The following is a 15,384-nucleotide window of genomic DNA, read 5'->3' as shown; positions in this document are numbered from 1 at the left end:
TTCTCAAGACTGGGAAAAGCACTCCTGTGACATTTGAGCAGCAGCATTTTTTGGTGAATGAGGGTAGCATAATCATAATTAATAGAGGCCACCATGATTTCTGGAGGTGACTCTCTGTCTTATATCAGATTTTAAGTACATGACAAGAACAGTCAGTTAAACGTCAGCCAGAGAAATGACTGAAATGCCTCTGCCTTGTTCATTGGAGGTAATACCTCTTACAACTATGGGCCAAATTAAGGTCAAGAAAAGTAAAGACAAGAGAACTATTTATGGCAAAAGCCATCTGGGTTTTGTTTCTAGTTTCGAGCACAAAACATAATATTCCCAGGCATTTGGAATGGGTCTGCCAGATGCTTGGGGCTCTTTTTTTTTTTTTTTTTTTTAAGGTTTTCATGTAAATAGTTGAATTGGGGTGAGGAATGGAATCTTCATTATTCTTTGCTGTGGTGTGTTTGTTTGGCTAAGAGGGAAAACCTAGCACAAGTTGGATACAGCCTCATCTTCAGTGACATTACAGTACAAACAAATGATTCTCAAGTGTGATCAGTGTAGCTGACTGAAGTCATCAGAGCCTCATTATGACTGTCGCTTACTTCTTAGCCTTGGAAAAGATGCCTTGTCTGGGATACACTATACAGCTAAAGCTTAGATATGAGTAGTGGTAGTTCAAGAAGTTGAGTGTTCAAACAAAGGCTCATCCAATGCATGAGCATTGGAAAGAAAGAGTTGGAGAAGCAAATGAGGGTTAATAAAGACATCAGAGCAACAGCAGGTACCGCAAGGGAGTAGAAAAACTAAGTCTAGGAATATCATAAAGGGTATACCTGTTCAACATGGAAAATGTGGATAGATGGCCTATAAGTTCAGGAAGTAAAGAGATTAGAAATCAAGTATATGCAGGTTTGAATCTTGGCCCTCTCACTTACTGATTACATAAGCTTCGGGAGGTCACTTAACTGTACTGAAGTTGTTTCCTCATCTTTGAAATGGGGATAGTAATACTAATAATCTCACAAATGTTAGTCCCTTCTTGTTTCAACTCCAAATGTTTAGAATTTTAAGCAGCTTTTTTCCCAAATTTCCTCCCTCCTTCTCTAGGCCTATAATGGAGATCACACTACACACATACCAGACATAAACATTTAAGATAGGGAGCACATGAACGAACTCTTATTCCAATTGAGCTGTACAAGATATCTGCTCCTTTATCCTAAGAGCAGGATTCAATGGGAGGCAGAAAGTGAGAGAAGAGGACAGACTAATAGAGCAGTAATTAAACACAAGCACTGTAACAGATTTTTTATGTATATTAGTTCATCAAGACCCTAAGCTTTACTAAGTAAACGATATAATGTCTGTGCTAAAGACTAGAAAGTGGAGGTTCAGATGATTAATTTTCCTACATCCAATGAGCTAGAGAGCTAGAGAATGTCAGCAATGAGATTAATACCTAGGCCTGGGTGACTTCCAGTCCTGAGCTCTTTTCATACAATTCAGTGGATCCTGAAAACAAACTTGTGAGGTACGAAGGTGAAGATTATTATTTTCTTTTTTCTGCTTCTATTTTTGGAGGGAGGAAAATGGAACCCAGAGAAGTTTACTGACTGGCTGTATTGTATGTCAAAATCAAAACTAGAATCTTGGGTGCTTCTTTCTATTGTTCACCTTCTTTACATTAATTGACTCCCCTTCCCATTATATGGGCAATGTTCGCAAAGCATCAAGCATAGAACACATGGCTCTGCTCCTCATGATGGGTGTTCAGATGTCAGGGTGAACATCTTGTGGAGGGTGATAAAATTACGTCAAGCTGAAAAAATGCTCTTAGAAATCCCTATCTTAAGACTTTGAGCTGTGATTATTTACCTTTTGAAAGTAATGCACTTCTACAACCATATGATCAAAGCGGTGGATTCTCCCTAGATAAAATACACAAGTACAGCATTCTACAAATTATTTCAGGTTTTGGGTTTTTTTTTTGTTTTTTGTTTTTTTTTTTTTTTTTTTTTTGAGCAAGACCTCACTATGTCATCCAGGCTGGAGTGCAGAGCCACTATCTCGGCTCACTGCAAATTCTGTCTCCCAGGCTCATACAATCCTCCCACTTCAGCCTCCCAAGTAGCTGGGACTACAGGTGAATGCCACCATGCTCACCTAATTTTAATTTTTGTTTTTAATTGAAACGGGGCTTCACTATGTTGCCCAGGCTGGTCTTTAACTCCTGAGCTCAAGCAATCCACCTACTTCAGCCTCCCAAAGTGTTGGGGTTACAGGCATGAGCCACAGCACCCAGGCGACTTCATTTTTTGTTTGTTTGTTTGTTTTTCTGAGATGGAGTGTGGCTCTGTCGCCCAGGCTGGAGTGCAGTGGCACAATCTCGGCTCACTGCAAGCTCTGCCTCCCAGGATCACACCATTCTCCTGCCTCCGCCTCCCAAGTAGCTGGGACTACAGGCGCCCACTGCCACGTCCGGCTAATTTTTTTTTTTTTTTTTTTTTTGTATTTTTAGTAGAGATGGGGTTTCACTGTGTTAGCCAGGATGGTCTCAATCTCCTGACCTCATGATCCGCCTGCCTCGGCCTCCCAAAGTGCTGGGATTACAGGCGTGAGCCAGGTGCCTGGCCAACGTCAGGGTTTTTTAGACTTGAGAAAGAAAGATAAGTTAAGAGAACCACAAAATGTGTTGTCCAAAACAACTTGCTGACTTATGAAGCTATCTTGGAGTCATTTTGCCCTAAGTGATCTTCCTTTCCCCCAATCACCTAAAATTTTTAGCATCCTCACTTAGATAGTTTAGCATTGGTGAAACATTGTGTAGAAGTTTCAGGTCTTAGATTTAAGTCCTTAATCCATCTTGAGTTGATTTTTATATAAGGTGAGAGAAGAGGATTCAGTTTCATTCTCCTACGTGTGGCTAGTCAATTATCCTAGCACCATTTGTTGAAAAGGGTGTCTTTTCCCCACTTTTATGTTTTTGTTTGCTTTCTCAAAGATCAGTTGGCTGTAAGTATTTAGGTTTATTTCTGGGTTCTCTATTCCACTCCATTGGTCTATGTGCCTATTTTTATGCCAGTGCCATGCTGTTTTGGTGACTATGGCCATATAATATAGTTTGAAATCATGTAACGTGATGCCTCCAGGTTTGTTCTTTTTGCTTAGTCTTGTTTTGACTATGCAAATGGCTAAAAATATATGAAAAAATACTCAGCATCATTAATGATAAGGGAAATGCAAATCAAAACCGCAATGCAATACCACCTTAGTCCTGCAAGAATGACCACAATCAAAAATCTAAATTAATTTAATTTAACTGGTAAATCAAAAATTTAATTTAATGAATTTAATTAAATTAATTTAATTTAATTTTTAAAAATTAAATGAAATAGATGTTGGCATGGATGCGGTAAACAGAGAGCACTTCTGTACTCCTGGCAGGAATGTAAACTAGTACAACCACTATGGAAAACTGAATATTCTTTAAAAAACTAAAAGAAATACCATTTGATCCAGCAATCCCACTACTGGATATCTACCCAGAGGAAAATAAGTCATTATACAAAAATGATAATTGCATATGCATGTTTATAGCTGCACAATTTGCAATTGCAAAGATGTGGAACCAAACCAAATGCCCATCAATCAATGAGTGGATAAACAAACTGTGGTATATGTGAGATATATAGATATATATGTGGTATATGTGGTATATATTATATATTTCATCTATATGAATATATATGAGATATATATATATCACATATACCACATATATATATGTTTTTATATATATATATATAAAAACACATACATGCATATATATGATGGAATACTACTCAGTCATCAAAAGGAATGAATCAATGGCATTCACAGTGACCTGGATGAGAGTGGAGACGATCATTGTAAATAAAGTAACTCAGGGCCAGGCGCGGTGGCTCAAGCCTGTAATCCCAGCACTTTGGGAGGCCGAGACCAGTGAATCACGAGGTCAGGAGATTCAGACCACCCCGGCTAACACGGTGAAACCCAGTCTCTACTAAAAAAATACAAAAACAAACAAACAAACAAAAAAACAAAAACAAAAAACTAGCTGGGCGAAGTAGTGGGCGCCTGTAGTCCCAGCTACTTGGGAGGCTGAGGCAGGAGAATGGCTTAAACCTGGGAGGCGGAGCTTGCAGTGAGCTGAGATCTGGCCACTGCACTCCAGCCTGGGAGACAGAGCAAGACTCTGTCTCAAAATAAATAAATAAATAAAGTAACTCGGAAATAGAAAAGTAAATATCATATGTTCTCAGTCATAAGTAGGAGCTAAACTATGAGGATGCAAAGGCATAATAATGACACAATGGACTTTTGGAGCTCAGGGGAAAAGGGTGGGAAGATCATGAGGAATAAAAGACTACAAATAGGGTGCAGTGTATACTGTTTGGGTGATGGGTGCACCAAAGTCTCACAAATCACCACTAAAAACTTACCCATGTAGCCAAACACCACCCATTCCCCAGTAACATGTGGAAAAAAAAAATTAAAAGGCAACTTCTCTCAAAGATAGATAACTATTAGCTCAGTAGTCACTTGCACTAAAATGTATTACTGTTTTACTGTTTCTTGCTTTATAATTTGCAAGCCTGACTTCTCAGATCAGATCAGTATTATGCACAAGTATCAGGCAAGTTTTAAGCCCAACTATCCTATCACTAACACTATACTCTTTTACCTCATATAGAGAAATCCACTATAAAAACACAAGACTATTGGCAAATTTAATTGAAATCTTTTCAGCTTTAGAATCTTTGGGGATAATATTTTCATTGTTGTTATGAGTTAAGCTTTCCCCTCCCACTCTGTGCTACACTTATACAAAATTGCTTATAGTTGTCCACTCACACCAGGCTGTTTCACACCTCTGTGCAAAGAAGTAGGAATTCATATTACAAACTGAGGAACAATAAAAACTCATTTTATATGGAGGAAATTATTTCTTTCCTTTCAGAAGAATTCTGAGCAATTACTTCAGTTCAAATATATACTCATACTGAGCAAGTGTATTCTGCTCAGTTAGGCTGCAGGCTAATGATGTCAGGGAATACAATGATTGTTTTGAAAATGGCTCTACCCAGGAGGCACTCACAGTCCAGTAAGAACCCAGAAAATGTTCACATGTGACAGATAATTTTTAAATGAGACTTGAAACTATAAAAATTCTAGAAGATAACATTGGAAAAGCCCTTCTAGACATTGACTTAAGCAAGGATTTCATGACCAAGAACCCAAAAGCAAATGCAATAAAAGCAAAGATAATTAGCTGGGACATAATTAAACTAGAGAGTTTTGCACGGCAAAAGGAACAGTCAGCAGAGTCAACAGACAACCCACAGAGTGGGAGAAAATCTGCACAATCTATACATCTGACAATGGACTAATATCCAGAATCTACAATGAACTCAAACAAATCAGCAGGGAAAAAAAAAAAAAAAAAAAAACAATCCTTTCAAAATTGGGCTAAGGACATGAATAGACAATTCTCTAAAGAAGTTGCCTTTTATAGAGTAGAATAGGCCTGATTTGGGCCTACCAGGTGATACTACACTGGTAGTATTTATGAAAAGAGCAAGTTCACATGGATTTGAAATACAAAATATCTACAGAATTGAAAGAACTTGGTCACTAACTTTATTGGAGAGGTGAAGGAATAGAAGAGGTTGAGCATACTTAAGGTTTTTGGTTTGGGTTAGTGTTGGCCATTTATTAAGATCTGCAATATAGGGGAGAAGCCAGGCTTCTCAAAGGATAGCAAAGATTACATGTGCTGTTTTGGATTTGTTGAGTTTCAAAATTCTTATGGGATTGTTAGATATAAAAATACAGTCCTGGAATTCAAGGGGGAGAGCTATACATGTAGGCTTGGGTCATAATGCCAAGATACAATCCCAAATATCATAACACCAAATGTTGAAATATTGACAGATTAAAATCCCTAAAACTAAATCTCTAATGTCTAAAATACTTCATGCTTAAAATCCCAAAAATCACAATCACAAGAATCATAGAATTTCAGGAAAAGCAACATCACATAGAAAGTAAATATGAATGTATTCTCTGAGAATCATGCTCTAGAAGAACAAAAACAGCTATTTATTGTGATGCAAGACTTCAAAATAGAGTTAATAATGGTGAAAGTCAGCCATCTCTTATGGAGTATGTCCATGTAATTGTCCATAATCTCTCCCTGTAATACATTTTTCATATATTGACTTTTCTTTTTCGTTTTTTTCACTATATTAAATTGACAGCATTTAAAAAAATAATTTGCTATGCCACATATTTTATCTTTGCATAATTTGCAATACTGGAAGCATACATTTTATAAAGACTTTTATCAACTTCTAATTCACATTATGCATATGTTTGCAAATTTGACTCCATCAAAGTGTATTATCACAATGTTGACTTCGTGTGTAAGCTTTGTGCATATATGTAAAAAACGTTGAAACTTCCTCAATAAATGAAGACCCGTCCTTTTATTTCCATCTGCACTTGTGAAAGAAAACAATTTTCAAGATCTTGTCTCTTTGGGTAACTGCATGTGTGGTGGTGATCTATGTCAGTTTTTCATTGATCTCATCAAAAAACTTAGGTGAGGGGAGGGTCCAAGATGATCTAATAGTAACAGCTCCAGTCTGCAGCTCCCACCAAGAAGAACTAAAATGGCAAATGAATTCTGCATCTTCAACTGAGGTACACAGGTTCTCTCACTGGATCTGACTAGGTAGTTGCCACAACGCTAGGAGAGTAAGAAAAAGCATGGGGGAGCCAGGGCTCACCGGGAAGCTGCAAGGGGCAAAGAGAGCTCCCTCCCCCAAGCCAGGGGAGGTGGTGAGTGATTGCGCTACCCACCTGGTAAACCACACTTTTCCCATGGATTTTTGCAACCCACAGATCAGGAGGTACCCTCATGAGCCCACACCACCAAGGCCTTGGGTCCCAAGCAAAGAGTTGTGCACTCTTGGTGGCCACTTTAGTGGACAACTGCTCAAACAGGCACTGAGACACAGAAGTTTTTGCATACTCCAGTTATTGAACCCTGGCAAGGCAGGAAATCCATCCATTCCCTTAAAAATGAGACTGAAGCCATGGAGCCAAGCAGCATCATTCAGCAGGCCCCACTTCCACAGAACCCTACAAGCTAAAACCCCTGGATTGTAATTCCTACTGGCCAGCACAGCAGTCTGGAAACTGCCTAAGATGATCGAGTTCCCAAAGGAGTGGTGGCCACAATCACTGTGGCTCCAGTTGGCTGTTTCCCACTGCAGGTTCCCACAAGATTGGGTGGTTTGGACTTGGAGAAATTCTCCACAGTGTGGCTGTGACAGATTGTGGCCAAACTGCTTCTTCAGGTGGGACTCCAACCCATCCTTCTTTACTGGGCGGGGCCTTGCTGTGGGATTTTTAGCATCCCCAGCCAGGGGTTTGCAGACAGAACTCTGATCTTCTTAGGACGAGTCCATAGGGAGAGGGGAGGCCACAGTATCATGGATCAGCAGTCTTAGTCTTTTCTTCCTGCCATTTCTGGAGGGTCTGAGTGCCCGGAGGAAGGGGATTTCCCCAGTGCAGCAAACCCACTCTGCCAAGGGGCAGTAAGGCTGCTTATTTAAGCAGGTCCCTGATCCCCTTCCTCCTGACTGAATGATACCTCCCAATAGCAGTCTCCAGAGACCTCATAAAGGAGCATTCTGGTTGGCATCAGGTTGGTGCCCCTCTTGGGTGGAGTTCCTATAAGAAGGAGCAGGCAGCCTCATTTTCTGTTCTGCAGCCTCCACTGGCAACACCTCTGCATGTGGGAGGGAACCAGGTAAATAGGGTCCATAGTGGGCCCCCAGAAAACCATAGCAGCCCTACAGAAGAGGGCCCTGACTGTTAAAAGAAAAACAAACAGAAAGCAACAACAAGAACAACATCAATAAAAAAGACCCCACAAAACTCCATCCATAGGTCAACATTCTCAAAGATCAAAGGTAGATAAACCCATGAAGATGAGAAAGAATTAGTGCAAAAATGGTGAAAACTAAAAAAGCCAGAGTCCCTCCTCTCCTCCAAATGATCACAACAAATCTCCAGCAAGGGCACAGAACTTGGCTGAGGCTCAGGTGGATGAATTGACAGAAAGAAGTAGGTTTCAGAAGGTGGGTAACAATGAATTTGGCTGAGCTAAAGGAGTATGTCCTAACCCAATGAAAAGAAGATAAGAACTATAATAAAACATTGTAAGATCTGTTAACTAGAATAATCAGTTTAGAGAGGAACATAAACAATGTGATGGAGCTGAAAAACACAAAATGAGAACTTCACAATTCAAACCCAACTATCAAGAGTTGATTAGATCAAACGAAGGAAAGAATATTAGAGCTTGAAGACTATCGTGTTGAAATAAGGCAGGCAAACAACATTAGAGAAAAAAATAAAAGTAATAAAAAAAACTTTGAAAAATATGGGATGTTGTAAAAAGGCCAAACCTATGACTGACTGGGGTACCTGAAAGAGGTGGAGAGAATGGAACCAAGCTGGAAAACAAACTGCAGAATATCATTCAGGAGAACTTCCCCAACCTAGCAAGACAGGCCAACATTCAAATTCAGGAAATCCAGAGGACTCCAATAAGATACTCCATGAGAAGAACAACCCCAAGACAAATAACCGTCAAATTATTCAAGGTCAAAATGAAGGAAAAAATGTTAACGGCAATCAGAGAGAAAGGTCAGGTCACCTATAAAGAGAAGCCCCTCAGACTAACAGCAGACATCTCAGTAGAAATCCTACAAGCCAGGAGAGATTGGGGGCCAATATTCAACATTCTTAAATAAAATAATTTTGAACCCAGAATTTCATATCTGGCCAAACTAAACTTCATGAGCAAAGGATAAATAAGGTCCTTTTCAGACAAGCAAATGCTGAGGGAATTCATCAACACCAGGCCTGTCTTGCAAGAGCTCATGAAGAAAGCACTAAATAAGGAAAGGAAAAACAACTACCAGTAACTACAAAAACACACTGAAGTACACGGACCAATGACACGATGAAGTGACTACATAAACAAGTCTGCAAAATAACCAGGTAGCATCATAATAACAGGATCAAATTCACCCATAACAATATTAACCTTAAATTTAAATGGGCTAAATGCCCCAATAAAAAGAAACAGAATGGAAATCTGGACACAGTGTCAAGACCCATTGGTATGCTGTATTAAAGAGACCTATCTTATGTGCAAAGAAACACATAGACACAAAATAAAGGGATATAGGAGAATTTGCCAAGCAAATGGAAAATAGAAAAAACATAGGGGTTGCAATCCTAGTTTTTGGGGGAAAAAAAACAAGACTTTAAACCAACAAAGATTTTAAAAAAGACAAAGAAGGACATCACATAATGGCCAAGGAGTCAATTCAATAAGAAGAGTTAACCATCCTAAATATATATGAACTCCATACAGGAGCACCCAGATGCATAAAACAAGTTAGAAGAGAGCTACATAGAGACTTAGACTCCCACACAATAATAGTGGAAGACTTTAACACCTCACTTTCAATATGAGACTGATCACCAAGAGGAAATTAACAAAGATATTCAGGACTTGAACTCAGCTCTGGATCAAGTGGACCTGAAAAATATCTACAGAACTCTCCACCCCAAAACAAGAGCTTATACATTCTTCTCAGTGCCACATGGCACTTAATCTATAATCAATCACATAGTTGGAAGTAAAACACACAGCAAATGCAAAAGAACTGAAATAATAACAAACAGTCTCTCAGACCATAGCACAATCAAATTAGGGCCCAAGATTAAGAAACTCACTTAAAACCACACAACTACATGAAAATTGAAACAACTTCTGAATAACTCCTGGACAAATAATGAAATTAAAAGAGAAATCAAGAAGCTGTTTGAAACCAATGAGAACAAAGAGACAACAAACCAGAATCTCTGAGACACAACTAAAGCAATGTTAAGAGAGACATTTATAGCACTAAATGCCCACATCAAAAAGCTCAAAAGATTTCAAATCCACATCCTAACATAATACCTAAAGTAATAGAAGACCAAAAGCAAACAAACCCCCAAACTAGGAGAAGACAAGAAATAACTAAGCTCAGAGCAGAACTGAAGGAGATAGACACGAAAAACCCTTCAACAAATCAGTGAATCCAGTATCTTTAAAAAAAAAAAATTGATAAAATACATATACTGCTAGCTAGACTAATAAAGAAGGAAAGAGAGAAGAATCAAATAGACACAATAAAAAAAATGATAAAGAGGATATCACCACTGACCACACAAAAATACAAACAACCATCAGAGAATACTATAAACACCTCTGTGCACATAAACTAGAAAATCTACAAGAGAAGGATAAATTCCTGGACACATATATGCTCCCAAGACTGAACCAACAAGAATTTGAATCTCTGACTAGAAAAAGAACAAGTTCTGAAACTGAGGCAGTAGTAAATAGCCTACTAACCAAAAATTCACAGGACCAGATGGATTTACAGCTGAATTATACCAGAGGTACAAACAGGAGCTGGTACCATTTCTTCTAAAACTATTCCAAAAAATTGAAAGGGAGGGGCTCCTCCCTAACTCATCTTATGAGGCCAGCATCATCTTGATGCCAAAACGTGGCAGAGATAAAACAGAAAAAGAATACTTCAGGTCAATATCCCTGATGAAAATTAGTGCAACAAATTCTCAATAAAAAACTGGCAAACTGAATCCAGCAGCACATCAAAAAGCTTATCCACCACGATCAAGCTAGCTTCATCCCCAGGATGCAAGGCTGGTTCAATATGGGCAAATCAATAAACATAATCCTTCACATAAACAGATCTAAAGACAAAAACCATATGATTTTCTCAATAGATGCAGAAGAGGCCTTTGAAATACTCAAACTTTCTTTATGTTACAAACTCTCAATAAACTAGGTATTGAAGGAACATACCTTAAAATAATAAGATACATTTATGACAAACTTACAGCCAATATTATACTAACTGGGCATAAAATGAAAGCATTCTGTTTGAAAACCAACACAAGACAAGGATGCCCTCTCTCATCACTTCTATTCAACATACGATTGGAAGTTCTGGCCAGGGCAATCAGACAAGAGAAAGAAAAGAAGTGTGTTCAAATAGGAAGAGAGGAAGTCAAAGTGTCTTTGCAGATGACATAATCCTATATCTAAAAAAAGCCCATCACCTAAGCCTAAAAACTGCTTAAGCTGATAAGCAACTTCAGCAAAGTCTCAGAATGCAAAATTATTGTGCAAAAATTACAAGCATTCCTATATACCAACAACAGACAAGCAGAAAGCCAAATCATAAATGAGCTCCCATTCACAATTGCTACAAAGAGAATAAAATACCTACAAATACAGCTAACAAGGGAAGCAAAGGGCCTCTTATAGGAGAGCTACAAACAACTGCTCAAGGAAACCGGAGAGGACACAAACAAATGTAAAACCATTCCATGCTCATGGAGAGGAAGAATCAGTATCATGAAAATGGCTATATTGCCTAATTTGTAGATTCCATGCTATTCCCATTAAACTACCATTAACATTTTTCACAGAAATAGAAAAAATATATTTTAGAATTCATATGGAACCCAGAAAGAGCTAGTATAGCCAAGGCAGTCCTAAGCAAAAAGAACAAAGTTGGCAGCATCATGCTACCTGACATCAAACTATACTACAAGGCTACAGTAACAAAAACAGCATGGTACTGGCCCAAAAACAGACACATAGACCAGTTGAACAGAATAGAGATCTCAGAAATAAGACTGCACGTCTACAGCCATCTGATCTTCGACAAACCTAATAAAAGCAATGAGGAAAGGATTCTCTGCTTAATAAATGGTGCTGGGAGAACTGGCTAGCTATATGCAGAAAATTAAAATGGTACCCTTTACTTACACCTTCAAAAAGCAACTCAAGAGGGATTAAAAACCTAAATGTAAAATCCAAAACTATAAGAACCCTCAAAGAAAATCTAGGCAATACCATTCAGGACATAGGCACAGGAAAATATTTCATGATGAAATCACCAAAAGCAATTGCAACAAAAGCAAAAATGGGATCTAAGTAAACTAAAGAGCTTCTGCACAACAAATAAATAAATAAATAAATAAATAAATAAATAAATAAAACTATTATCAGTGCGAACAGGCCACCTAGAGAGTGTGAGAAAATTTTTGCAGTATATCCATCTGACAAAAGTCTAATGTCCAGAATCTACAAGAAACTTAAACAAATTTTCTAGAAAAAAACAAACAACCCCATTAGAAAGTGGGCAAAAAACATGAACAGACACTTCTCAAAAGAAGACATTCATGTGCGCAAAAAAAAACTTATGACAAAAAGCTCAACGTCTTGGATTATTAGAGAAAGGCAAATCAAAACCACAAGGAGATACCATCTCAAGACAGTCAGAGTGGTAATTATTAAAAAATCAAGAAACAACAGAAGCTGGAGAGGCTACAGAGAAATAGGAACACTTTTAAACTGTTGGTGGGAATGTAAATTAGTTCATTGTAGAAGAGAGTGTGGTGATTCCTCAAAAGTCTAGAATCACACATACCATTTGAACCAGCAATCCCAGTACTGGTTATATACCTAACAGAATATAAATCATTCTATTATAGAAATACAATCACACGTATGTTCATTGCAGCACTATTCACAAGAGCAAAGACATGGAATCAACCCAAATGCTCAACAATGTTAGACTGGATAAAGAAAATGTGTTGCATATACACCTTGGAATACTATGCAGCCATATAAAAGAACAAGATCATGCGCTTTGCAGGGACATGGATGGAGCTGGAAGCCATTATCTTCAGCAAACTAACAAACCAAACACCACATGCTCTCATTCATAACTGGGAGCTAAACGTTGAGAACGCATAGACACAAAGAGGGAAGCAACACACACTGGGACCTCTCAGGGTCAAGGTGCAGGGGGAGGGAGAATGTTAGGAAAAATAGCTAATATATTCTGGGCTTAATACCTAGGTGATGGGTTGATAGGTGCAGCAAAACAACACAGCACACATTTAGCTATGTAACAAACCTGCACGTCCTGTACATGTATCCTAGAACTTAAAAATAAAATGAAAAGACTTAGGTTATACATCAGAGTATTTCAGATGATGGCAGTTATAAAATTGAGTGCAAACAATTACCAACTATAATAATAAAAATTTATACATTTCATTTTTGACTCTTTTTAATCCAGTTTATCTTATTACAACTGTCATACCTGTGCAACTGTCATTATACCTGAGTGTTTATACTTGTACAAATATGTATATTAATATTGTCCCTATTTAATTGTGTAAAATATCCCATGAAGTGTTCTATCATGTTTTTAGGTTTCTCAAGTAAATATCCTTTTAAAGAGGTAAATAATTTTATCAAAGGTCTTTTCTGCATCTATTGAGATAATCATGTGGTTTTTGTCATTGGTTTTGTTTATGTGATGGATTATATTTCTTGTTTTGCGTGTATTAAACCAGCCTTGCATCCCAGGGATGAAACCAACTTGATCATTGTGGATAAGCTTTTTGATGTGCTGCTGGATTCTATTTGCCAGTATTTTATTGAAGATTTTTCCATCAGTGGTCATCAGGGATATGGGCCTGAAATTTTCTTTCTTTGTTGTGTCTCTGCTAGGTTTTGGTATCGGGATGATGCAGGCCTCATAAAATGAGTTAGGGAGAAGTCATTTTCCCTAAATGGAGTAGTTTCAGAAGGAATGGTACCAGCTCCTCTTTGTACCTCTGGTAGAATTCAGCTGTGACTCTGTCTGGTCCTGGGCTTTTTGTTTGTTGCTTGTCTGTTTGTTTGTTTGTTTGTTTGCTTTTTGGTTGGTAGGCTATTAATTACTTCCCCTCCTCAATTTCAGAACTCCTTATTGGTCTATTCAGGGATTGGACTTCTTCCTGGTTTAGTCTTGGGAGGGTGTATGTGTCCAGTAATTTATCCATTTCTTCTAGATTTTTTAGTTCATTGGCGTAGATGTGTTTATAGTATTCTCCAATGGTAGTTTGTATTTCTATGGGATCAGGGGTGATATTCCCTTTACCATTTTTGTTGTGTCTATTTGATTCTTCTCTATTTCTACTTTATTATTCTGACTAGCAGTCCATCTTTTCTATTAAGCTTTTCAAAAAACCAGTTCCTGGATTTATTGATTTTTTTTTTTGAAGGGCTTTTCGTGTCTCTATCTCCATTTCTGCTCTGATCTTAGTTATTTCTTGTATTCTGCTAGCTTTTGAATTTGTTTGCTCTTGCTTCTCTAGTTCTTTTAATTGTGATATTAGGCTGCCAATTTTAGATCTTTCCAACTTTCTCCCGTAGGCATTTAGTGCTATAAATTTCCCTCTAAATACTGCTTTAGCTGTGTCCCAGAGATTCTGGTAAGTTGCGTCTTTGTTCTCACTGGCTTCAAATAACTTACTCATTTTTAGCTTAATGTTGTTATTTAACCAGTAGTCATTCAGGAGCAGGTTGTTCACTTTCCACGTAGTTGTGTGGTATTGAGCGAGTTTCTTAATGCTGAGTTCTAATTTGATTGCACTGTGGTCTGAGAGACTGTTTGTTATGATTTCCACTCATTTGCATTTGCTGAGGAGTGTTTTACTTCCAATTATGTGGTCAATTTTAGAATCAGTGTGATGTGGTGCTGAGAAGAACATATATTCTGTTGATTTGGGGTGGACTTCTGTAAGTATCTATTAGGTCCACTTGATCCAGAGCTGAGTTCAAGTCCTGAATATCCTTGTTAATTTTCTGTCTTGTTGATCTGTCTCATATTGACAGTGGAGTGTTAAAGTCTCCCATTATTATTGTTTGGGAGTCTAAGTCTCTTTGTGTGTCTCTAAGAACTTGCATTATGAATCTGGGTGTTCCTGTATTGAATGCACATATATTCAGGTTAGTTAGCTCTGCTTGTTGCATTAATCCCTTTACCATTATGTAATGCCCTTATTTGTCATTTTTGATCTTTGTTGGTTTGAAGTCTGTTCTATCAGAGACTAGGATTGCAAACCCGTTTTTTTTTCCTGTTGTTGTTGTTGTTTTTTTTTTTTTTTTGGAGGGGGGGATTTTTTGCTTTTCATTTGTTTTGTAAATATTCTTCCATTCCTTTATTTTAAGCCAGTGGTTGTCATTGCATGTGAGATGGGTCCCCTGAATACAGCACACTAATGCGTCTTGACTCTTTATCCAATTTGCCAGACTGTGTCTTTTAATTGGGACACTTACTCCAATTACATTTAAGGTTTATATTGTTATGTGTGAATTTGATTCTGTCATTATGATGCTAG

The sequence above is a fragment of the Papio anubis genome, chromosome X, assembly GCF_008728515.1.
Source record: "Papio anubis isolate 15944 chromosome X, Panubis1.0, whole genome shotgun sequence".
Classification (NCBI taxonomy): domain Eukaryota; kingdom Metazoa; phylum Chordata; class Mammalia; order Primates; family Cercopithecidae; genus Papio; species Papio anubis.
The sequence above is the reverse complement of the archived record's forward strand: the minus strand, read 5'-3'. Positions refer to the sequence as shown.